Genomic DNA, 24,857 nt, shown 5'->3' on the forward strand with positions numbered 1-24,857 from the left:
CTCATCTTCATATCCTCATAGTCAATACTCATATTAAATAGACATAATACAACCTTAAGCACTAAGACCCTACGTAAACTTCAGGAAGATTGTTACCACTAGCTCAACATCAACATACAAAGAAGCCTTCTTTACGACAAAATCTTCATACAAGCAGTGTCATTATGTAATAATTCCATGTAATCATCGCAAAGTAACAGTGGTGAGCGACCAACAAAAAAAATAATAAGAGCAAAATTATCACGTAGTAAGTATCAACATCAAACTGATGAATGATGACCAAAATACTCCACTGTAACGTCAACTTCGATCGCCAGCATGAAATGAGTCCCACAGAAAACAATAACGTAGTTTACTAGTAATGTACAGATAAAATTTCAGTTTATTACAGTACGTAAGAAATCTGTAAATCTCAGGGAAGAAAACAGGTAACATTAAAAAAGGTGTCTCCAGAAAAAGATGCCTCCGAACTCTTGTCTTTATCATATTGCCAGAACAAAACAGAGGTGGTGTTATTTGAAGTTTGTAAATGGTCAGAATGTTCGCGCTCTGTAAAAGAAAAGCGCATGACGCAGGCCAATGGACATGAGAAAGAAAAAAGTTCTACCCTCCTGAGGTAGTTGACTGGGGCTCGAGAAAAAAAACTAAGTGGCCGACCACCTGTCGCTAATGTGGTTCCCAGGCAACGGTTGCAGCGACGCGCTACGCGCTCGCTAACTGTACTCGGGCCAGGGAGAAATAATGTGAACGAACTAGCTGGACGTATATAGCTGGGAGTACAGAAGTAAATATAAGAAATAAGATTTAGAAAGTTCTCAAAGAAGGCAGTATTGTCTATTCAATAAAATGTTTGCAGTTTGTGATGTGATGTACACCACGTGATTTCTTTGTACGTAGGGTTTGTACTTCAATTGCATTAGGATGTGCCATACGGACGACACGATATGGACCCTTATATAACAGTTTCTGACTGAGATTGCGGGCTTTATTGGATAGCCTGTGGGAGCGGACCAGAACTTTATCTCCTACTTGAAAAGAAACATTTCTCTTTGTTGACTTCAGTTGGCGCAGACGTCGGTCAGCAGCTCGTTTAATATTCTGCAACGCAATTTGAATAATCTCGTGATGCCTTAGGCAGCGAGACTGTGGGAAACGTATGAGTTCTGTAATCTCGTCACGTGGATGTTGGTTCTTTAAAACCAGATGTGGAGACAATTGTGTGGAAGAATTTGGTAACGAATTTATTACATCTTGAAACATGTGGAGGTATTTATCCCAGTCATTGTGTTTTGCATGACAAAAGATCTTAAATACACTGCTGGAAATGGAAAAAAGAACACATTGACACCGGTGTGTCAGACCCACCATACTTGCTCCGGACACTGCTAGAGGGCTGTACAAGCAATGATCACACGCACGGCACAGCGGACACACCAGGAACCGCGGTGTTGGCCGTCGAATGGCGCTAACTGCGCAGCATTTGTGCACCTCCGTCGTCAGTGTCAGCCAGTTTGCCGTGGCATACGGAGCTCCATCGCAGTCTTTAACACTGGTAGCATGCCGCGACAGCGTGGACGTGAACCGTATGTGCAGTTGACGGACTTTGAGCGAGGGCGTATAGTGGGCATGCGGGAGGCCGGGTGGACGTACCGCCGAATTGCTCAACACGTGGGGCGTGAGGTCTCCACAGTACATCGATGTTGTCGCCAGTGGTCGGCGGAAGGTGCACGTGCCCGTCGACCTGGGACCGGACCGCAGCGACGCACGGATGCACGCCAAGACCGTAGGATCCTACGCAGTGCCGTTGGGGACCGCACCGCCACTTCCCAGCAAATTAGGGACACTGTTGCTCCTGGGGTATCGGCGAGGACCATTCGCAACCGTCTCCATGAAGCTGGGCTACGGTCCCGCACACCGTTAGGCCGTCTTCCGCTCACGCCCCAACATCGTGCAGCCCGCCTCCAGTGGTGTCGCGACAGGCGTGAATGGAGGGACGAATGGAGACGTGTCGTCTTCAGTGATGAGAGTCGCTTCTGCCTTGGTGCCAACGATGGTCGTATGCGTGTTTGGCGCCGTGCAGGTGAGCGCCACAATCAGGACTGCATACGACCGAGGCACACAGGGCCAACACCCGGCATCATGGTGTGGGGAGCGATCTCCTACACTGGCCGTACACCACTGGTGATCGTCGAGGGGACACTGAATAGTGCACGGTACATCCAAACCGTCATCGAACCCATCGTTCTACCATTCCTAGACCGGCAAGGGAACTTGCTGTTCCAACAGGACAATGCACATCCGCATGTATCCAGTGCCACCCAACGTGCTCTAGAAGGTGTAAGTCAACTACCCTGGCCAGCAAGATCTCCGGATCTGTCCCCCATTGAGCATGTTTGGGACTGGATGAAGCGTCGTCTCCCGCGGTCTGCACGTCCAGCACGAACGCTGGTCCAACTGAGGCGCCAGGTGGAAATGGCATGGCAAGCCGTTCCACAGGACTACATCCAGCATCTCTACGATCGTCTCCATGGGAGAATAGCAGCCTGCATTGCTGCGAAAGGTGGATGTACACTGTACTAGTGCCGACATTGCGCATGCTCTGTTGCCTGTGTCTATGTGCCTGTGGTTCTGTTAGTGTGATCATGTGATGTATCTGACCCCAGGAATGTGTCAATAAAGTTTCCCCTTCCTGGGACAATGAATTCACGGTGTTCTTATTTCAGTTTCCAGGAGTGTAATTTCACCAACTCCTTCATTAACCTTTCTGCTGAGTTGGAAGATGCGTGGTACCTGGAAATGAAAATGGGGGAAATTTTGTGATTCTGAAGAACACGTTGCCAAGTGCGCGAACGGAACTGCGGCCCATTGTCGGATATTACGGATGTTACACGAGCCACTTCTTTCAGGAAATGTTTAGTAAAAGCACGTGAAACAGTGCAGGCCGTAGCTTTACGTAATGGGGTGAAAGTGACGAATTTAGAAGTTAATTTCACACAGACAAAAACATAGGCCTAACCTCTATTTGTAGTAGGAATCGGGCCAAATAAATCAACGGCCGCCAGCTGACGAAGACGTAAAAGGTATGATGGGGAATGTCTGAGCAGAGGATACTGTAGGTGGTTTAGCTTTTTGACAAAGTCTGCACTTTGCAAGGACTTGGCGAATACGTTTTTCCACACTGAAAAAGTAAGATGTTTGTTTAAGCAGCTGATAACATTTGCGGGGTCCATAATGCGCATAACTAAGGTGAACACACCAAACCAGCTTGTTAATTAAGTCTTCAGGGATACAAACTAGCCACGTTGTCGTATCTGGTTTGATACAGCGGAACAGAATATTGTTGTGTATAAGGTAATACTGTCGTAGAGAGGTATTATTAACATCGCGCCATTGTTGTTACACGTCTTTCCAAATGGAATCTTTATCTTGTTCTGACGCAATATTGTGTAGGGCATCGGAAAGAAAATTCTCAAATGCGACCTGGCGCATATACAATAAACTGAAATTTTTATGGCAGAAGGTGTTGGCTGGATCGTTGTTGTCGGTTTCTAAAGTGCGTGACAAAGCGTCAGCAACGACGTTTTGAGGTCCTGGTACATACACAATGGAAAAGGAGAATTCTTGTAACAAGAGAGCCCTTCTCGCTAAACGACCATGGGATAGTTTAGCTGATATCAAAAATTCTAGTGCTCTATGGTCAGTATATACTGTGGTGTGTCTACCGAAAAGAAAAGGTCTGAACTTGGAAAATGCCCATACAACAGCCAAAGCTTCTAATTCCGTGATGAAATAGTTTCTTTCGGAAGAAGTTAATACTCGACTAGCAAAGGCGATGTTCCTTTGTACTTTAGTTTCACCTTCCATAAACTCTTGGAAGAGATGAACTCCAAGGGCTGTGTTTGAAGAATCTGTTGAAATGCAAAAGTCAGTCGTAAGATCAGGGTGAGATAACAGAGGTGCATCTATAAGCGACTGTTTTAATGTCTCAAATTCCTTCTGAGCAGAATTATCCCAAAGCCATATAGAATTTTTTCCAGTTAATTTGCAAGGTAGGCGTATCTAACGCTTTGCTGTTAATGAACCTGCGAAAAAGTTTATCATTCCAAGAAAGCTGCGAAGTTGTTTCTTCGTACGGGGAACCTGTATGTCATGAATTGCTTTCAGCTTATCAGTGTCCGGTTGAATTCCGGATGATAAAATGAGATGGCCTAAAAATTTGATTTGAGCTTGTCCAAAGTGAGATTTTTCCAAATTTAGTGTAACACCAAAGCTAGAGAACGAGTGAAGAAGTTGGGATAATATTTCATTATGCTCTTGCCAGGAACAGCACCACTGATATTGGTATGCGTAAGAGGAAGTGTTGGAATGGTAGAAATAGCAGCGCATTTTTGAAAGGCGGCTTCACTGATAACAGAAACGGGAGAACCCGAATCAAGTACAGCAGAGAATTTTTGTGCGCCAATCGAAATATTAATGACCGGATGATGAACAATAGGTCACAAATCGGTTTTTTTCAGCAGAAGATCCTCTCGTATATCATCACAACGGATAACGTGTGACGTTAAATTTTCTGAAGAATCATGGCACCGCCCGCTCTGCGGAGAGCATTCAGTAGGCGGAGCAGTTAATTGCTATTGTTGGTATTCTGTCTCACGCTGCGTATCTGCATTATTACGTGGGTTTGGTGGACGAACCTCTACTAACTGTACTGTTCGACCGGATGAATTGTTGATATCTGGTCTGGGGTGGAACCGGGAATTTGGTTGATGAAATGGTACACGTCCGTCATTGCCGTAATTCTGTCGGCTGTCACTGGTTTGTCTCCGGTCCTGATTTGCATAATTATAATTACGATTTGGGAAATTCTGTTGACTGTGCTGATGAGTAGGTGGATGGTTCAGGGTTTGTCGTCGTTGGTAGTCATTATTGTTTCCGTATGGTTGGTGGCGGTTCCGGTGCCACATTTGGTTTCTTTGTACGAAAGCGGAGTTGGAATTATTCCGCTCATTATCCAAGGCTCTCTATTACCGTACCGCTGATTATCTTGTGGGGTATCATTGCGGAATGACATTGAGGGAGAGGTGTGATAATTTTGATTTCTTGATGAATAGGCATTCACATCATTCTGCTGATACTGGGATTGTGGAAGAAACTGTCTTGCATTTCCATATTGGGGTCTGTTATTCGGAAACTGCCTACCTTATTACGAAAACGATTGTCTCTATTCTGTTGCGTTTCCGCGAAAGAGTGTTGACTACATCGTGAATTATGAGTTTCGTCTAGTTGAAGAAGCTATAAGACGTCACGGAAAGGGTTCAAGTTTTCCGTGCGACTCCCTGTCAGCAACGGAACTCGCAATGATCTTGGTAATTTGGAGATACAGAGCTGAATGAGATCAGACGGACTGTAAGGTTCTGTGAGATGTTGGTTTTGTTGGATCATGTAATCAAAATATTGCGTCAAGGTGCGGAATTGTGAGTTATGGAAAGGTGGCATATTTAACAACTGATCTTTTACAGCACGCTGTGAAGTGGGATTCCAGTAAGTATCCAAAAATTGTCGTTGGACTGATTGGAAAGACAAGCATTGTCGTGCAACGTGTCGCATTATCGTTGCAGGTTCACCCTCCAAGAAACTACAAACAAGTTCTAACTGATGTGCGACTGGCCAATTCGGAGGAAACGCAAAAGTAAATTGCTGAATCCAATCAAGCGGATGTAAATCGTTCGGGTTATTCCGGAACGTTTTGAATTTCTTAATTGAAAGAAAGTGTTTATAATCGACATTGTCCTGGCGGGGAAAGGAAGAAACATCATGGGCTAGGGAAAAACTGCCTGGGAAGGTACTACCTTGTTGAGGGTAATCCTGTGAAAATGGAGCCTGTGAAGATATGAAGGGGGGCTTGTTGTTGTAGATAAGCACCATTATTCCCCTGGTGTTCTGGGACAAAATTACGAGGCGCACTGTCGTCCTGCAATTGTTGCTGAATATCAGAAAGTGTATTCCGAATTAAGTTGAGTTCTCTTTTTTGCTGTTCGTTAATAGTGACTTGTTTGCTCTTAAATTTGGTATTCAGTTGTTTCTGAAAAATGAACTGGGGTTGTATGGTCTGATTCATTGTCTGCGTGCGTTTCCAAAGCAGCTATTCTTTCGGTTATATTTTCTATCTGTATTGGAATTGTTCACCCTGTTCACTGACCTTAGTTTCAAGTTGAGTGACGTCAGATGTGAGGGATTCTGTACATGATTGTAAGACCTGTATTTGCTCTGAATGAGTAGCAGAACTTTTTTGCAACTTGCCAATAACCTCTGTTGGAAGTACTGCATTGATTCTGTTCGTAAGGTCAGTAACGTCACGGTTATGTGTTTCAATGATATCCTGTAATTTCCTGTCATGTGCTTCCTTTTATGTTTCAATAGTGTGTGTCAATTCCTGAGCACGCTTAGCATTGTCAGCACACAAGACGTCTAATCGTCCCGTTAATGTTTTATTATGTTCCGCAATATCTGCACGGAATTGCGCAAATTGTTCGTCACGCTTTGCGTTCTGTTCTTCATTCTTAGTGTCACGTTCCTGTAGTAGTCGAAAATAACGGTCAAATTTATCTTCATTTGTTACTGGGGGCGTCACCTCAGGATTTGAGTGTGGCAACCGATATTGCTGGCTAGGGTTACTAAGGACTGTTTGAAAACTCTCAGATAAAACAATTTCTCTCTCTGTAGAAGAATTTTGCAAGAGAAATTGATTGTTGGGGCCAACTACATTGCTTTGTGCAGGTTGATTAAGCAAAAACGAATCATGGGAAACTGTTTCTACATGGCTTACTGTGTTCTGAGAATCCGAACGCGGAAGAGGAACCGATTCGGGAATTTGTGATTCTGTTGCATCATTACTTGCTGCAGGTTTATTCGCAACTTCCTGATCAGTTTGTGACGTGGGAAGATTAAGGGGCAAAACTGGGTCATTGTCCGGTTGTTGTAGCTTACGCGATTTTGAGGAACTGCGTAGTTTTACTTTATCGCCCCTGTCTATTTGTTTCAGACATCTTGAAAGAGACAATATGGCTAACAACAATTTTAAAATGGACGTAAGTCACAAGACGGTATTTTACAGACAAAAAGAAGAAAAATTAATTAGGATGGACACACAAAATGTGTAAAAATGCAGAAAGCAAGCTGAAATGAATGTTCACAAGCGTAGCAGCAAACACAATATTACGCAACTAGCAATTGTAGCACACAAGCATAGCCGCCAAAGCAATATTACGCAACTAGCAAGGCAGCGCACATCTGAAACAACGGTGGCAAAAAAGAATGTTCGAAAACAAAGTCCACAGTTACGGAAAAAATATTTCCAGGAACGTCACCACAGTCGCCAAGTGAAAGCGTTGTTAATAAAACTTCTCTATTTAAACTAGACTGAACTGCATGTGACTGCTTTAGCCTTTAATAGAACTTGCATCTGACTGCGTATTTAACTGAACTGAACTTTATCCGACTGCATGAAAATATCGTTGGAAAATTAATACTCAAAATACACATCTGACTGCATGAAAGTTTAGTGGTAAAAATAAATGAAAGTCACCAACGTGCATCTGACTGCGTCTGTGGACTTAGCTCGTGCACTCCTTCCCGTTTAGCCAATAATAAAACATATATTCAACTCAGCCGTAATGCAATGGCATAAAATTGTCATTCTAGATAACTTTACTCATTTTGGCCTTGTTTGCTACTTAATAAAAATTCTGTCCTGATCTGAATAATTTGCCAACTGTGCAATGGCATATAGATTGTTTTACTCTGATAAATGAAATTATTAGCTTTACTCATGGGAACTTTACTTTAATGATTGTTTTACTCTGATAAATGAAATTATTAGCTTTACTCATGGGAACTTTACTTTAATGTACCTTTTGGTTCAATGCAAGCACAGGATGCGGAGAACGACATAAGGTGTGAGATGAAACTCTAATTTTATCTAAAAAATATTTATTGTTCAAACTTTTAAGGCACATGTGAAAAACTAAAAAAAATTCTATAGCATGGATTTACTAGAAAGTTTCACAAAACGCTTATTGCATCAGCAATGGGATTCCTATCTAGCTTTTAGACATTATTTAACCAAAGAAAACCTATTTTATTAATTATTCTTTCTAGTTTCCGCAGGTATGTGCCGAGTTTCGCTCAATATATAGCTTATTATGTGCGTAGCGCCAATTCTTACTTTGATGCTGTCACGACCCAGCTGCCTCCTGCAGGCATCTAACTCCGACTCGAAACACGTCTGCTGTCTCTGCACATCTCCTCACCACTACTCAAACTTTTACCGCGTGCACCTAGCTCTGTTAGCTGTCAAAGATCTTACTACTCGAAGATGTACTACTCGTCCAACCTTGCGGTTGGGAACTATCGACATTTTTCACTGGCTCTATCCTGATCGAATCTCAGCACATACCTTTCAACGTTTAATGTTTCTTAGATGTATATTGATAGGAGGATGAACATTTGCACAATGCATCAGCTATGTTGGGTACGTGTGCACGGCTGGACACAGCTAGCATGTTCCATTAGGAACAATGCACATTGTGCTATTCTGTGATGTCAGTATCCATAGGTATCGCATCAGCAATTGTAACCACACATGATGGCCAGAGGCGTCTCACATATGGGACAGGCGTGTGTGCTCTTTGGAGTTCTGTGAGTACTAAGTGTAGCACTAAGTGTATGCCCGAAAATAGACCCAACTTCACCCAGTAGCTGTAGGCAGCAGCAGTGTGAGAGCGATGTCTCGCACTAGCTTGCATCCAGCAGTGGCGTCGATGTGTGCGCCCTTAGAGCGTCTGTGCTCTGCAAATAGGTCTATGCACCCATCTGGTCGCATCAGCAACAGTGCCTAGGTGATCACGTATTTCGAGAGGGGTTTCTCAGGTGCCAAGTATGAAAGGGATGCCACTGCCTCATGCTTGAGGGCACCTGTGCATCACTTGGTAGCTGATGGCTGCATCACTTTGCAGGGGTGCTGCCAGTAGTCTCCTGTGTGGTCCAGTGGATGGGGGCGGTGGGCATTGCTTGTGTATGTTGATTGCATGCCTGTAGCATTATTGTACTAGGAGGCCTGTAGGCTGTTCTATGCATTATTTGGACTGTTTAAGAGTTGATTTCCTGTCTGCACACCAGTGTACTGTATTATTTAGGAGGAGTTTACATGTCTGTAGTGAAATTATTTCGGTAATTTAAGAGTTGTTTGCGTGTCTGCAGTGCGTTATTTAGGAGTAGTTTACAGGTCTGTAGGCTGTGTGGTGTGAGCCCAAGCACATCAGGGCGAGTGTTTTCTATCAGTGTGATAAATATGTTATCTCAAATCGGTCCCTAAATAATTTTTTCCAAAATAAATGAAGTACACTCCTTCCTTACTCTCTCCAGTAGCCCAGCACAGGCTGAGTCATTTTCCCTTCCGGACAGCCATCTTGGGTTACATCACAGGAGGGATGAGAGCACCTTCTAGTGGCAGTACTGTGTACTAGGTCAGTTGGACTCTAGATCTCATGGTGGAGACACTGCCTGCAAAATAAAGACTTATGTCCAGCACAGCCAGAGTCCTTTTCCCACCCCAGAGCACCAACTTGGATTATGTCACAGAATGGGTGACAGCACCCTCTGGCGGTGGTACTGTGTATTACTTCAGTTAGAGTCCAGACCTTGTGGCAAACACACTGGATAGCTATACTGCCTCAAATTGTTTAAATAAAGACGGTATGCAAAATAAAGACTTATGTCCAGCACAGGCTGGGTCCCCTCCCCAACATTTCCTAGGACTAGGTGGCGGTTGGGTGACTTAGGTTAGTGGAGGCAGCCCAACTGCTCTTTCTTTCCTGCCATTTTCATAGGTTAGTAGAGATAGCCCAAGTGACCATTCTTCACTGCCAGAATTCAAATTTCCCACCACCCCTAGGAATAGGTGGCGGTCAGATGACTTGGGTTAGTGAAGGTAGCCAAACTGCCTTTTCTTTCTGCCATTTTCTTTGGTTAGTGGAGTTGTGTTGCATTGTCCTGATGGAATTTGAACTTCCCACCATTTTCTGGGGGAGGGGGTTAGGTTAGTGGAGGTATCTTCCCACCAAAATTCAAACTTCCCAACAAACGTCACCATCTTGAATGATGTCATAACCGCCATTTTGGGTGACATCATGCGTTGTTGCCATGTCTACACACCGCCAGCTTGGATGACATCATTGCCATCTTGGATACATCTGGTAACAATGCAGAGTGCGGTAGAATTGGCTTTGTCCCAATACTGCCACGTATATAGATACACTTCAGTTGATGCTTGAGTTAGTATGTCTTAGCTGCTTTGGGCATTGAAACAATTCCACAGTTGCACTAGGAAATTTGTGACCAGGCAAAGACTTGAACCCAGATTCTCTGTTTCATGAGCACCTTTGCCATACGGAGAAGCTTTCTGGGCTATTCGAATTCCCAAGTGCTGCTCACCACTGATGTTGTGACCACATTCATTTTCCCCATTGTTTGGAGACTCATTGTTTTTCCACAAGTGGACGAACGATGCTATGCATCAGCATTGAAGTAGTCATTTTTTCCTGTCAAGGCATCTGAAAGAACAGACACCACAGATATAACTGTATAGATATGTCTCTATGGGTAAAACGACCGTTTCGGTATGGATGCATACCTTCGTTCGGTTGCAGTGAGGCTGTGAGCAGGGGGGGGGGGGGGGGGGGACTGAACGGGATCAGAACAATCAGAACATCAGTGATGAGCAGCACTTGAGAGAATGGGTCAGACAAGAATTGTGTCTGAATGACCAAGACGATCAAGGTGACCTTTCGCAAGAAACAAAGAATCCAGGTTGAGGCCCAGTCCGGTTACAAATTTTGAAGTGCATCTGTTGAATTATTTTAACGCACAAAGCAGCTAATTCATAGTAGTTTCCGTTTACTGACCATCATAAAGGCTGCTTATGGGGATTATTGTGACATGTCCAAAAGAAAATACAGCACATACAGAATTATATATATAGGCCTTGACAGGGAAAACGACTGTTTCTTTGTGCAGGAATAGAGTGAGGCTCTGAACAGTGGAGAAAAAAAAAAAACAGGGTCAGAACATTAGGGGTGAGCAGCACTTAGGAATTTGCGTCAGATGGGTAGCTTATATGGATAGGCCAAGGTGATCGAGATGACCGTTTGGAGAAGCAGAGAATCTGGATCCGAGTCCCTGCCTGGTCACAATTTTCCAGAAGCAGCTGCTGCATTATTTCAACGCCCAAAGCAGACGAGTCACAAAAATTTCCCATTGGTTATGGATATAAAGGCTGCTAAGTCCATCATTGGTGCCTGTTCTTTCGGACATGTGTGAAAGAACAAACACCACGCATATAACTGCATAAAAATCAAAAGAATGCTGAGGGAATGTCACCTGCTTCAAGGGTTCTGTTTCAGTTTAGGTCTCTCAGTGCTCTGTGTGGTGTCACCGCCAGACACAACACTTGCTAGGTGGTAGCCTTTAAATCGGCCGCGGTCCGCTAGTATACGTATGACCCGCGTGTCGCCACTATCAGTGATTGCAGACCGAGCGCCGCCGCACGGCAGGTCTTGAGAGACGTCCTAGCACTCGCCCCAGTTGTACAGCCGACTTTGCTAGCGATGGTTCACTGACAAATTACGCTCTCATTTGCCGAGGCGATAGTTAGCATAGCCTTCAGCTACGTCATTTTCTACGACCTAGCAAGGCGCCATTATCATTTGCTATTTATCTTGTGATGCATGTACTGTCAGACCGATGTTCACCAATTATGGATTAAAGTTAAGTATTCCCGCAGCTACGTACGTTCTTTGCTACTATAACTTCCTTTACCTGTTCCAGACCTCACGCCAGCCTGCGTGAGCTTAAACGCGTGCCTTTCGGCTACCCGTCAATGTGGATTGGCTGTCTTGCCAGTCCACAACACTCTGAAAAATTCTTCTCGTAGTTTCATACCTCTTATTTCACTTTCATATTCCTGCATTTCCTCCTCTATAGCATTACGTTCATATACATTTCCCTTATAAAGTCTTTCTACTTGTTTCTTCCGGCTTTCCCTTGTTTACCTATTGCTAGCTTGCCATCTGAGATCTTCTTATTCATACAGGTGTTAGTTTTCTCCAATGGTTTCTTTAATTTTGCTATAGGCAGAATCAATCTCAGTTTTCTCCAATGGTTTCTTTAATTTTGCTATAGGCAGAATCAATCTCTTAGGTAGTCATGCTTGCATCTATAGTTGCGCATCTCTCCTGTAGCCATTCTAGATTCACTATTTTTCATGAACATTACGCCAATCTCACTTTTTATGTTTATGTATTCACTTCTGTGTGTTTCATTGACGGTGTTTTATATCTTCTTATTTCCTTAGTTGTATTTAATATTTTGTGGGTTATCCAAAGATTTCTACCGGGGCTTTTCCTACCTGGTGTGTAAGACATATGTGACATGTGAAATACCATCAGATTACACGAAAGCAGGTGATGAAAATAGCAGTGCCGAAGTATCAGAATAAAAAGTCACGGGTGGAGAATAGTTGCACGAATTGGAAGAAGCCAATATCGATGCAGGTCAGTTAGGGTCCTGTAGAAGTGTAAGAACACGTGAGGCAAATCCTCTGATATACACTGATCACCCAGAACATTAGACCACCTGGCCCGTACCTTTGGCACGGATAACAGCGGTGGCACATTGTGGCATGGAAGCAATGAGGCCTTGGTAAGTCGCTGGAGGAAGTTGGCTCCACATCTGCACACATAAGTCACCTAACTCCCGTAAATTCCGGGGAATGGGGCGATGAACTCTGACGCCACGTTCAATCACATTCCGGTTATGTTAGATCGGGTACAGATGTTTTGGAAGCCAGAACATCAATTGGAACTCGATACTGTGTTTCTCGACCCACGCCATCTCACTCCTGGCGCATTGTCTTGTTGAAAAATACCACTGCCATCGCATAACATGGTTATCGCGTAGGGGTGTACATGGCCTGCCACCAGAATAATAGCGCCTTGCGCGAGCTCCACTGGACCCGTGGAAGCCCCCTCGAATGTTCCCCAGAGCGTAATGGAGCCGCCGCTAGGTCGCATCCACCTTCAGTACAGTGGGTGGTGGTGGTTAGTGTTTAACGTCCCGTCGACAACGAGGTCATTAGAGACGGAGCGCAAGCTCGGGTTAGGGAAGGATTGGGAAGGAAATCGGCCGTGCCCTTTCAAAGGAACCATCCCGGCATTTGCCTGAAACGATTTAGGGAAATCACGGAAAACCTAAATCAGGATGGCCGGAGACGGGATTGAACCGTCGTCCTCCCGAATGCGAGTCCAGTGTGCTAACCACTGCGCCACCTCGCTGGGTACCTTCAGTACAGGCGTCAAGGAACTGTTCCCCTGGAAGACGATGGATTCGCGCCTTGCGTCGACTTGGTGAAGACGGTATCGGGATTCATCAGACCACGCAAAACTCTGCCACACCACCAACGTCCAGTGCCGACGGTCACGTGTCCATTTCAGTCGTGGTTGCCGATGTCATAAACTTAACATTGGCACAGGCATGGGTCGTCGGCTGCTTTTAGGAGCGGTCGCTGAGCTGTATGTTCAGACATAGCTATACTCTTCACAGTGTTAAAGTGTGATGTTAGTTTCGCCGCAGTTCTGTGCCTATCCTATTTTACCAGTCGACGCAGCCTACGTCGTCCGACATCTGTAATGAAGCGTGGCCGCCCAATTCCACGACGACTGGACGTGGTTTCAGCGTCGTTTGGTCGCATGTTGACATTGGTTACAGTATTCGTCGAGCACCCGACAACTCGTGCAGTTTCCGAAATGCTTGTGCCGAGTTTCCGGGCCATCATAATCTGCCCTCGGTCAAACTCAGATCGATCGCGCGCCCTCCCCACTCTACACACGGACAGCACTCTCAAAGATACTACACGCTCCGTGCGTGTGAATGACTAGCAGTCATTTCTCGCCAGGTGACGATGCTATCGCCTGGACGGGTTTATATAGATGGTCGGTGATCATAATGTTCTGGCTGATCAGTGCACCTTCCGCCACACCGTTAGGCGGCTTCCTGATAATGTATCCCTGTAGGTGCTGAAACCTCGCTGGATAACCCAACTTGGCACAAATTTTGCGTCTTTATCAGGCATTCCACTATTCTCAGAAAAAAACACTCAGATGAAATGGTGTGTCACTGCTTAGTGGCTACTGTAGCAGCAGGCGCACCGCGCCGTGGCGCAGGAACGCCGCGCCGCCCGCTGAGTGACGGGCGTGGCTGCAGCGGCTGCGGCGGTGGGTGGCCTCGGCGACGTTGATGGATGGCGCCCGCCCACGGCCGCCACAATTAACACCATTGTCGCCCGCACCTCGCGCCTCGCGCCTCGCACCTAGCAGCTAGCAGCGTCCGTTGCCGGCGCCGTCTCCTAGCAAACCTCCGGCAGGTGACACCTGTAACTACGTGCACACACAGCCACCTAAGCTTGCTGACTTATTTTCATCACAGTCACTGGAACAAACTTTTTAAAACGATACCTTAGCTTTATGAGTGTTACACCAGTAACGTTGTTGCATTACAAAGGAGGAGAAGAAAATGGAACTGATACAATTAGAACTCTGTAAATCTAATAACATTCAACATCTAAACTGATTTTATGTTGCTGAGCAACAGACACAAAATTACTTTTAAATGAACACACCACTATTTGACTGTAGTGTTATTTATTTAATTACTACCCAGGTTTGGCCTTGTATGCCACTTTCAGTTGTTTGATTTTATGTCATTAACATATATTGCAGGACATCAAGCTCAATATTGGCCATTTTTGTTTTGGTCATCAGTCTTCTGACTGGTTTGATGCAGCCCACCACAAATTCCTCTCCTGTGCTAACCTCTTCACCTCACAGTAGCACTTGCAACCTACGTCCTCAATTATTTGCTAGATGTATTCCAATCTCTATCTTCCTCTACAGTTTTTGCCCTCGACAGCTCCCTCTAGTACCATGGGACTCATTCCCTCATGTCTTAGCAGATGTCCTATCATCCTGTCCCTTCTCCTTATCAGTGTTTTCCAAATATTCCATTCCTCTCCGATTCGTAGAACCCACTCATTCCTTTCCTTATCAGTCCATCTAATTTTCAACATTCGTCTGTAGTACCACATTCTCTTCTGCTCTGGTTTTCCCACAGTCCGTGTTTCACTACAATACAATGCTGTACTCAAGACGTACGTTCTCAAATGTTTCTTCCTCATATTAAGGCTGACATTTGATATTAGTTTACTTCTCTTCGCCAGTAATACCTTTTTTGCCATCTAGTCTGCTTTTGATGTCCTCCTTGTTTCGTCCATCATTGGTTGTTTTACTGCCTCAACTTCATCTACTTCGTGAACATCAATCCTGATGTTAAGTTTCTCACTGTTCTCATTTCTACTACTTCTCATTACCTTCGTCTTTCTCCGATTTACTCTAAAACCATAATGTGTACTCATTAGACTGTTCATTCCGTTCAGCAGATCATTTAATTCTTCTTCACTTTCACTCAGGATAGCAATGTCATCAGCGAATCGTATCATTGATGTCCTTTCACCTTGTATTTTAATTCCACTCCTGAACCTGTCATTTATTTCCATCATTACTTCCTCGATGCACAGATTGAACAGTAGGGGCGAAAGGCTACATCCTTGCCTTACACCCTTTTTAATACGAGCACTTTGTTCTTGGTCGTCCACTCTTATTATTCCTCCTTGGCTCTTGTACATATTGTATATTACCCATCTATTCCTATAGCTTACCCCTACTTTTTCAGAATTTCGAACAAGTTGCACCATTTTACCCTGTCGAACGCTATTTCCAGGTCGACTAATACTATGAACGTGTATTAATCTTTCTTTAGTGTTGCATCCATTATTAACCGCAACGTCCAATTGCCTCTTTCGTGACTTTACTTTTTGTAAAGCCAAACTGATCGTCACCTCGCGCATCCTCAATTTTCTTTTTCATCCTTCTGTATATTATTCTTGTAAGCAACTTGGATGCGTGAGCTGTTCAGCTGATTGTGCGATAATTCTCGCACTTGTCAGCTCTTGCCGTATTCAGATTTTTGTGGATGATGCTTTTTCGAAAGTCAGAGGGCATGTCGCCAGAAAGATACATTCGACATACCAATGCGAATAGTCGTTTTGTTGCCGCTTCCCCTAATAGTTTTAGAAATTACGATAGAATGTTATGTATCCTTTCTGCCTTATTTTACCTTAAGTCCTCCACAGCTCTTTTAAATTCTGATTCTAATACTGGATACCCTATCTCTTCTAAATCGACTCCAGTTTCTTCATCTATCACATCAGACAAATGTACCCCCTCATAGAGGCTTTCATTGTATTTTTCCACCTATCCGCTCTTTCCTCTGCATTCAACAGTGGAATTCCTGTTGCTCTCTTAATGTTACCACCCTTGCGTTTAATGTCACCTAAGGTTGTTTTGACTTTCCTGTATGCTGGGTATGTCCTTCCGACAATCATTTCTTTTTCGATATCTTCACATTTTTCCTGCAGACATTTCGTCTTTGTTTCCCTGCACTTCGTATTTATTTCATTCCTCAGCGACTTGCATTTCTCTATTCCTGATATTCCTGTAACATTTTTGTACTTCCTCCTTTCATCAATCAACTGAAGTGTTTCTTCTGTTATCCATTGTTTCCTCGCAGTTACCGTCTTTGTACCTATGTTTTCCTTCCCAGCTTCTGTGATGGCCCTTTTTAGAGATGTCCATTCTTCTTCAACTGTACTGCCCACTGAGCTATTCCTTATTGCTGTATCTATAGCCTTAGAGAACTTCATGTATCTTGTCATTCCTTAGTACTTCCGTATCCCACTTCTTTGCATATTGATTCTTCCTGACTAATGTCTTACACTTCAGCCTACTCTTCATTTCTACTATATTGTGATCTGAGTCTACATCTACTCTTGGGTAGGCCTTACAATCCAGTATCTGATTTCGGAATCTCTGTCTGACCATGATGTTATTTAACTGAAATCTTCCCGTATCACGCCGCCTTTTGCAAGTATACCTCCTCCTCTTGTGATTCTTGAACAGGGTATTCGCTATTACTAGCTGGTTCTGTCCTTCCGACAGAACTCAATTAGTCTTTCTCCTCTCTCATTCCTTGTCCCAAGCCCATATTCTCCTGTAACCTTTTCTTCTACTCCTTCCCCTACATTTGCATTTCAGTCCTCCATGACTATTAGATTGTCATCCCCCTTTAAATACTGTATTACCCTTTCAATATCCTCTTACAATTTCTCTATCTCTTCATCTTCAGCTTGCGACGTCGGCAAGTATACCTGAACTATCGTTGTCGGTGTTCGTTTGCTGTCGATGCTGGTAAGAACGACCCTGTCACTGAACTCTTCACAGAAACACACTCTCTGCCCTACCTTCCTATTCATAACGAATCCTACTCCTGTTACACCATTTTCTACTGCTGTTGATATTACCCTATACTCATCTGACCAGTCAGAAGACTAAGACAAAAACAACAGCCAAATGACGGTGTGTTCATTTAAAAATTCAACATCTGAATCCGTACACTTACAGTCAGCAAGCCACCTTCTAGTGTGCGGCTGAGGTTACCTTAGGTAGCACCACCATTTACCTCCTGAGTTCGCGTTAAGAAAACACAGAGAGATTCTAGTCATATGTAAAGTACACCAGCAGCAAGACTCAATGATTACCTTCACTGCACGATAACAATGATGATGTCACTTATGACAGTGCCACTAAAGGGAAGTTACTAGATACCGCAACTTTTTCACCAAATGTTATAAAGTAAGAATCTACAACAAAAAGGGAAGGCAGGAAGAGTTAGTTTAACATCCCGTCGACGTCGAGGTCATTAGAAACGGAGCACAGTGTTGGAATATGTCCCTTCCAGAGGAACCACCGCAGCATTTGCCTGGAGCTATTTAGGAAAACGACGTGAAACCTTCATCGGAATGGCCGGACGCGGGTTGCAACCGTCATCCTCCCGAATGCGAATCCTGTGTGGTAACCACTGCGCCTCCTCGCTCAGCAAATCTAGAACAACTGCCAACAAGAGTAACCTAGGGGGAGATATCCTAGGTGTAGCGAAGCAGCTTAAATCACTTAATAAAGGCAAGGCCTTCGGTCCAGATTTTATACCTGTCAGGTTACTTTCGAAGTATACTAATAAATAGCTCCATACTTAACAGTCATCAGCCGCTGGGTTGTCGAAAGATCCGTACCTAAAGACTGGACAGTTGCACAGGTCACGAAGGGAAATAGAAGTAATCCGCTGAACTACAGATCCATATCACTACCGTCGATCTGCTTAGGATTATGGGAAATATACTACGTCGTCACATTATGAATTACCCCGGAGAAAACGATTTATGGACAAGATTCAGAAAATTATCGTTTTTGTGAAACATAACGATATCTCTGTTCTCACGAAGTAATCAATACTATCGACATACAATGTCAAATTGATTCAACATTTTTAGATCTCCAGAAGGCTTTTAACACTGTTCCTGATAAGTGACTTCCAATCATATTACCTGTCTGTGGAGTGTCGCTCCAGTTGTGCAACTGGATTGGTAAGTTCATGTGACAAAGGTTACAGTTCGTAGTGACTGACGCAAAGTCATCGAGTAAAGCAAAAGTAATGTCTGGGGCTCCCCAAGGAAGTGTTATAGGCCCTCTGCTGTTCCTGGTCTACATAAACGACATTGGTGACAATATGAGGTACCCTCTTAGATTGTTTACAGATGATGTTGTCATTTACCATATCCTAATGTCACCATATGATTAAAACAAATTGAAAAACGATTTAGACAAGATATCTGTATGGTGGGAAAAGTGTCAATTGACTCTAAATAATGAAAATTGTGAAGTCATCCACATGGGTACTGAAAGAAATCTGCTGAAGTTTGGTCACGGGATAAATCACACAAATCTAAAGGCTGAAAATTCAGCTAAACACTTAGGGATTACGATTACGAATAACTGAAACTACGGCGTTCACATAGGTATTGTGAGAAAAACAAACCAAAGACTGTGATGTGTTATCAGAGCACTTAGAGGTTGCAAAAGATCTACTAAAAAAAAGAAAAAAGAAACGTTATAACACGATTGCCAGCCTTTGCAGGAATACTCGCATAGCAGTACTGTTTGGGATCTGCATCAGATTGGACTGACGGACACCGAAAAAGTTCAAGGAAGGGAGGCTCTTTTTGTATCATCGCGAAATACGAGAGAGAGTGCCATGGACACGATACGTGAATTGGGGTGGTAATCATTAAAACAAACTCGTTTTTCGTCGCGGCAGGATCTTCTCGTGAAATTTCAGTCACCAGCTTTCTCCTCCGATTGCAAAAATATTCTACCACTTAGGGAGAAATAATCATCATAATAAAATGAGAGAAAACAGAGCTCTCACTGAAAGATTTAAGTGCTCGATTTTCCTACGAGCCGTTCGAGAGTGGCATGGTAGAGAAATTGCTTGAAAGTGGTTCTGCGTATCTTCCGCCAGACGCTTAAATGTGTACAGCAGAGGAATCATGTAAGTGTAGATGTAGAAGGAAATGCTAAATGGGGAAAGATATAAACACATTTTACAATATTGGGCAATGCACACAGTAGAGGAACAGTTCGGAGACGATGATTTTTCGTATGAGCATGCCACAAATACACTGCCATAAAGCAGTTTATTGTACATAGTTGTGCAGTGAACAAGATATAATATTAGGCAAATTATGCAGAAACATAAAAATGTTGTTACGTACTTCACATACAACAATACTTCCTGACAACAACTGCATTTTTTTTATCTTGCGTCACGTTCTTGGCTACTTTACATGAAAAGCACTTTACAGATTCTAATTAGCTAATTTCACCATTTCTGAGTAAATCTAATTTCTTCTGTAGGATATCGTGCCTCTTCCTTGTTTTTGAATCCAAAAAAATGGCTCTGATAACTATGGGACTTAACATCTGAGGTCATCAGTCCCCTAGAAGTTAGAACTACTTAAACTTAACTAACCTAAGGACATCACATACATCCATGCCCGAGGCAGGATTCGAACCTGCGACCGTAGCAGTCGCGCGGTTCCGGACTGAAGCGCCTAGAATCGCTCGGCCACCGCGGCCGGCGTTTTTGAGTCCGTTGGACAATGTGACCATTTATTTCCAGAGTTAATTATTATGGAGGTATGAGTTTATTCATTCTTCAGACTTTTCACAGACTTGAAGATGTTTGGCTGATGAGATTCACACGAAGCATTCAAACGGAAATGAAGGCTTTCAAATGTGTTAGTCGTTCTCCATAAGGAAGTGCAACATGCTGTCCAAACGTGAGCAGGAAAAAGTGCATCTTCTTTGTCATCACTGAAATTTTTAGTTAGTTCTTGGTCTCGTGGCTGCATGCTGACCAGGTCAGCAAAACCATCACGAACCTGTTGACAATGTAAGTAACTAAGCTCAAAGGTGTAATGAAGCCTTTGGCCTTTTTAATTGTCCTGTCCTTTGAACACCGAAGACAAACCAAGCACTTCTATTTTTCGCCACCTGAAATATTTAGAAAAAATAGTATTTCTGATAATTTAAATGGCAAAAGTTTTTTTAACGTCTGCGACGTACACAACCCTTCGTAGCGTAGATGATGTATTTAGGAATAGTGTAATTTTAGCAATAACTGTGTTCTATTGTATTTTTTAGAAACGTCAAACAGCATCCTGTATTAATTATGACCGTCTGTTATTCAGCAACAATACGGTTTTCTTAAAATAACAATTACAAAAATTGTACTGTGACAAGAATACCAGATTTCTGTCACCACTACCAACGCAGTGGCCTACCGCCTTCGCCTAACGAGCGAGAGCAGTGGCGCTTGCGTAGCGTTTTCAGTGCTATCAGAAGAGCAACACTGGATGAAATAGCCGCAGAATTCAATGTGGGACTTAAGACGAGCGTATCCCTAGGACACTACGTCGATATCCGGCGTTAATCGGCTATGGCTGCAGACGGCCGATGCGAGTGCCTTTGCTGACAGAACGACATCGCCTGCAGGGCCCTCCTGGACCCCTGACCGTGCAAATCCGTGGCCTGGTCAGATGAATCCCGAGTTCAGTTGGTAAGAACTGATGGTAGGGTTCGAGTGTGGTGCAGACCCCACGAAACCACGCACCCAAATTGTCAACAACGCACTGTGCGAGCTGGTGATGGCTCCGTAATGATGTGGGACTTGTTTTAGTGGTTTAATGGAATGGACTGTATTCTCTGGTTCACTGAAGCGATCATTGACTCTAAATAGTTATGTTCGGCTACTTGGAGACTATTTGCAGCCATTCATGGACTTCATGTCGCAAACAATGATGCGCCATGTCACCGGACCAAAATTGTTCGTGATTCGTTTGAAGAACTTTATGGACAATTCAAGCGAATGGTTTGGCTACCCAGATGGTCCGACATGAATCTCATCGAACATTTATGGGACATAATCGAGAGGTCATTTCGTGCACAAAATGCTGCACCGGCAACACTTTCACAGATATGGACGGCTATAGAGGCACCATGGCTCAGTATTTCTGCAGTGGGCTTCCAACGACTTGTTGAGTCCACGCCACGTCGAGTTACTGTACTGCGCCGGGAAGAAGGAGATCCGACACAATATTAGGAGGTACCCCATGGCTTCTGTAGCGTCGGTGTACACACTGTCCTATGCAGGTGGAGAAAAATTGTGTCACGAAATTTTAACCCTGGATAGCTGATGCCAGTAGGAACCAAAACTACTTATTTTGTGTAGGTCGACAACCCACGTCAGTAAATCGTCAGTCCGTACCCACAGTTGTCTGCTCTTGTGTTTTCAGTGTATCAAGGGCAAATTCCAACAAGGAGTTTTTTCACTGTGTGATGTGTCTACATGTAATATTGCAACAACTTATTACAAGCAAGGGTAACAGTACATCCTTCTTTTCTGAAGGAGATTTGCTAATAGCCTATTGATTATTTGTTGAAAAAAATGAAAACAAAATCGGCGATTCTCTACGGAACGCTAGATACTGTGTGTGAAATATCTTATGGAACTTAACTGCTAAGGTCATCAGTCCCTAAGCTTACACACTACTTGACCTAAATTATCCTAAGGACAAACACACACACCCCTGCCCGAGGGAGGACTCGAACCTCCGCCGGGACCACGCTAGATACTGATCGTTCATGCAAAAGGAAGACTTCATGCTACACAACCACAAAACTCAGTTTCTTTTGGCGAGATCTTGTTTAGCTGCTCGAACTACCGACAACTCATCTTCTTCTCGCTGGGGTGAACACAGCCACAAGCATTGTTCCTGTACAGCAAGCACTCTGGCAACACCATCCAAGTATGACGCTTCCTGTTTCAAGCAAATGCCTGTGGTGTTATTCGTTTCAAGGAGTTGCGAGGATTTCGCAACGGCTTCCTATTGCTGTTACATACACGTTAAAGACACAATTCCACCTTCTTCCAGAACTGATACCAGAAATGTAATTTCTTCTACACTCCAATATGAGTATTTTTCACTAGTTGACAACATTGTACCCATTATTAGTGCCTCACTTATATGTTTCACTTTTGCGTCGATTTTTAACTCTTGACAAAGCGTATTTAAATCGTATCATTCGACTATTATCCTCTCCTGATTGGCATTCACATTTCGCTGAAGTGTCCTGTACATGGGTGACCCGATAAAACAATAATTGAGAACGGCAGCAAAGCATACGTTTCAAATTAATTCCAATCCTACGAGAGTTTACCCGACGGGAAATCGGAGAAGACAATTCATCACCGATGATCCATTTAAAATAACCAAGCATAATATTACCAGAATTCTAACAGTAACAAAAACTGTTCCAGATTCTATTGATAATGAAAAATATGGTCCAATATTGTTAATAGGGATTACATTGATAATGTGTAACGCTGACAGCATATTCTTTCAGAGAATCACTTAAAAGACAAGATTTTATCTTCAGTGACAATGGCCACGAAAGCCTCCAGGCTTAAATAATATGACAAATCTGTGTGGCTTGACAGCTCGCTGGAAGCCTATCAATTGGTCGCCTTTTATACGGATTGTGTATACTTCACCAACACCTGGACACGTACTGGATAACGTGATCTACAATTTAATGTACAATCGGAAGGATATGACCTTCCTTGCAAATTTTCACATCTCTGAAAAGTAAAAACTAGGGTAATGGTAGGCTCAAGAATTCTGAGGTCCGACGTGGATTCAGTGCTGTGACCTTTCAGTTTATGGGCATGCACTTACGCCCTTACGTCCAACTAAAACCGGCGCCAGTTGGGCTTTGAGGGCCACGCCTGCTGAGTATCCTCTGTAATTCTTTTTCACCCTCTTTAGTATTCTAGCATGACATGTACACGCGCAACACTCTGGATTACAGGTATAGATATATGGGAAGGGGGACGGAGTGGGGAAATGACAAACTTCTCTCTTTCGCCCTCGGTTTAGTTCGCTTTCCCCAACTCTAGTTGCTACTTCTCCTTGGAGTAGCTCGTAAGTTGTCTTCATGAAGACGATCGCAGCCTTGTCTAGCGCCGCCCCTCCTCAGTATGTCATGTGGACGCAAAAATCTTTTGCGTCAGGGACATTCTTATCCTCTGCAGTTTGTGGCAGTTAGGTACGTTAATCATTCAGTAGCGGCGGTGAAAGAAAGTTGTCAGTCTGTCCTAACATTATCTTATGTTCAAAATAAGCTTATATGTTTTGATTTTGGTTCCTATGTTGGAAAGACTATACTCTGCCTATCTTGGTGAGCAAATCTTCTCAATAGTGTTCCTCGAAAAGAGTCACCTTCCCTCCAGGGATTTCCATTTCAGTTCCTGAAGCATTTCCGGAATACTTCCGTGTTGTTCCAACATACCGGTAACAAATCTAGCAGCCCATCTCCAAATTGCTTCAACGTCTTCCTGTAATTCGACCTGGTGCGGGTCCCAAACATTCGAGAAGTGCTCAACAAAAGGTAGCATTGGCATCCTATATGCGGTCTCCTTTAGAGATGAACCACACTTTTCCAAAATTCTCGCTATAGACCGAAGTCGACCATTCACCTTCCCTATTACAATCATTACATGCTCGTTCCATTTCATATCCCTTTGTAACGTTACGCCCAGATATTTACACGACGTGACTGTGTCAAGCAGCTCACTACTAACGCTGTATACGAACGTTACAGGTTTGTTTTCCCTACTCATCTGCATCAACCTCCACTTTTCTGCATTTAGAACTAGCTGTTGTTCATCACACCAACCATAAATTTTATCTAATTCATCTTGTATCCTCCTACAGTCATTGAACGATAACATCTCGTACACCGCACCATCACCAGAAAACAACCAAAGATGGCTACCCACCCTATCCGCCAGATCGATTAAGTATATAGACAATAATAGCAGTCCTATCGGATTTCCCTGGGGCACTCCTGACTATACCCTTGTCTCTGTCGAACACTCGCCGTCGAGGATAACGTACTGGGTTCTGTTACTTAAGACGTCTTCGAGCCTCTCACATATTAGGGAATCTTTTTCATATGCTTGCACCTTCGTTAGCAGTCCGCAGTGGGGCATCGTGTCCAATGCCTTTCGGATATCTAGAAACATGAAATCTGTGTGTTGCTCTTTATCCATATTTCGCAATATATCATGTGAGAAAGGGCAAGCTGAGTTTTGCGTGAGCGATGCTTCCTAAGACCGTGCTGATTCGTGGACAGATGCCTTTCCGTCTCAAGGAAATTTGTTATGCTAGAACT

This window comes from Schistocerca serialis, chromosome 2 (assembly GCF_023864345.2).
Source record: "Schistocerca serialis cubense isolate TAMUIC-IGC-003099 chromosome 2, iqSchSeri2.2, whole genome shotgun sequence".
In the NCBI taxonomy this organism is placed as follows: domain Eukaryota; kingdom Metazoa; phylum Arthropoda; class Insecta; order Orthoptera; family Acrididae; genus Schistocerca; species Schistocerca serialis.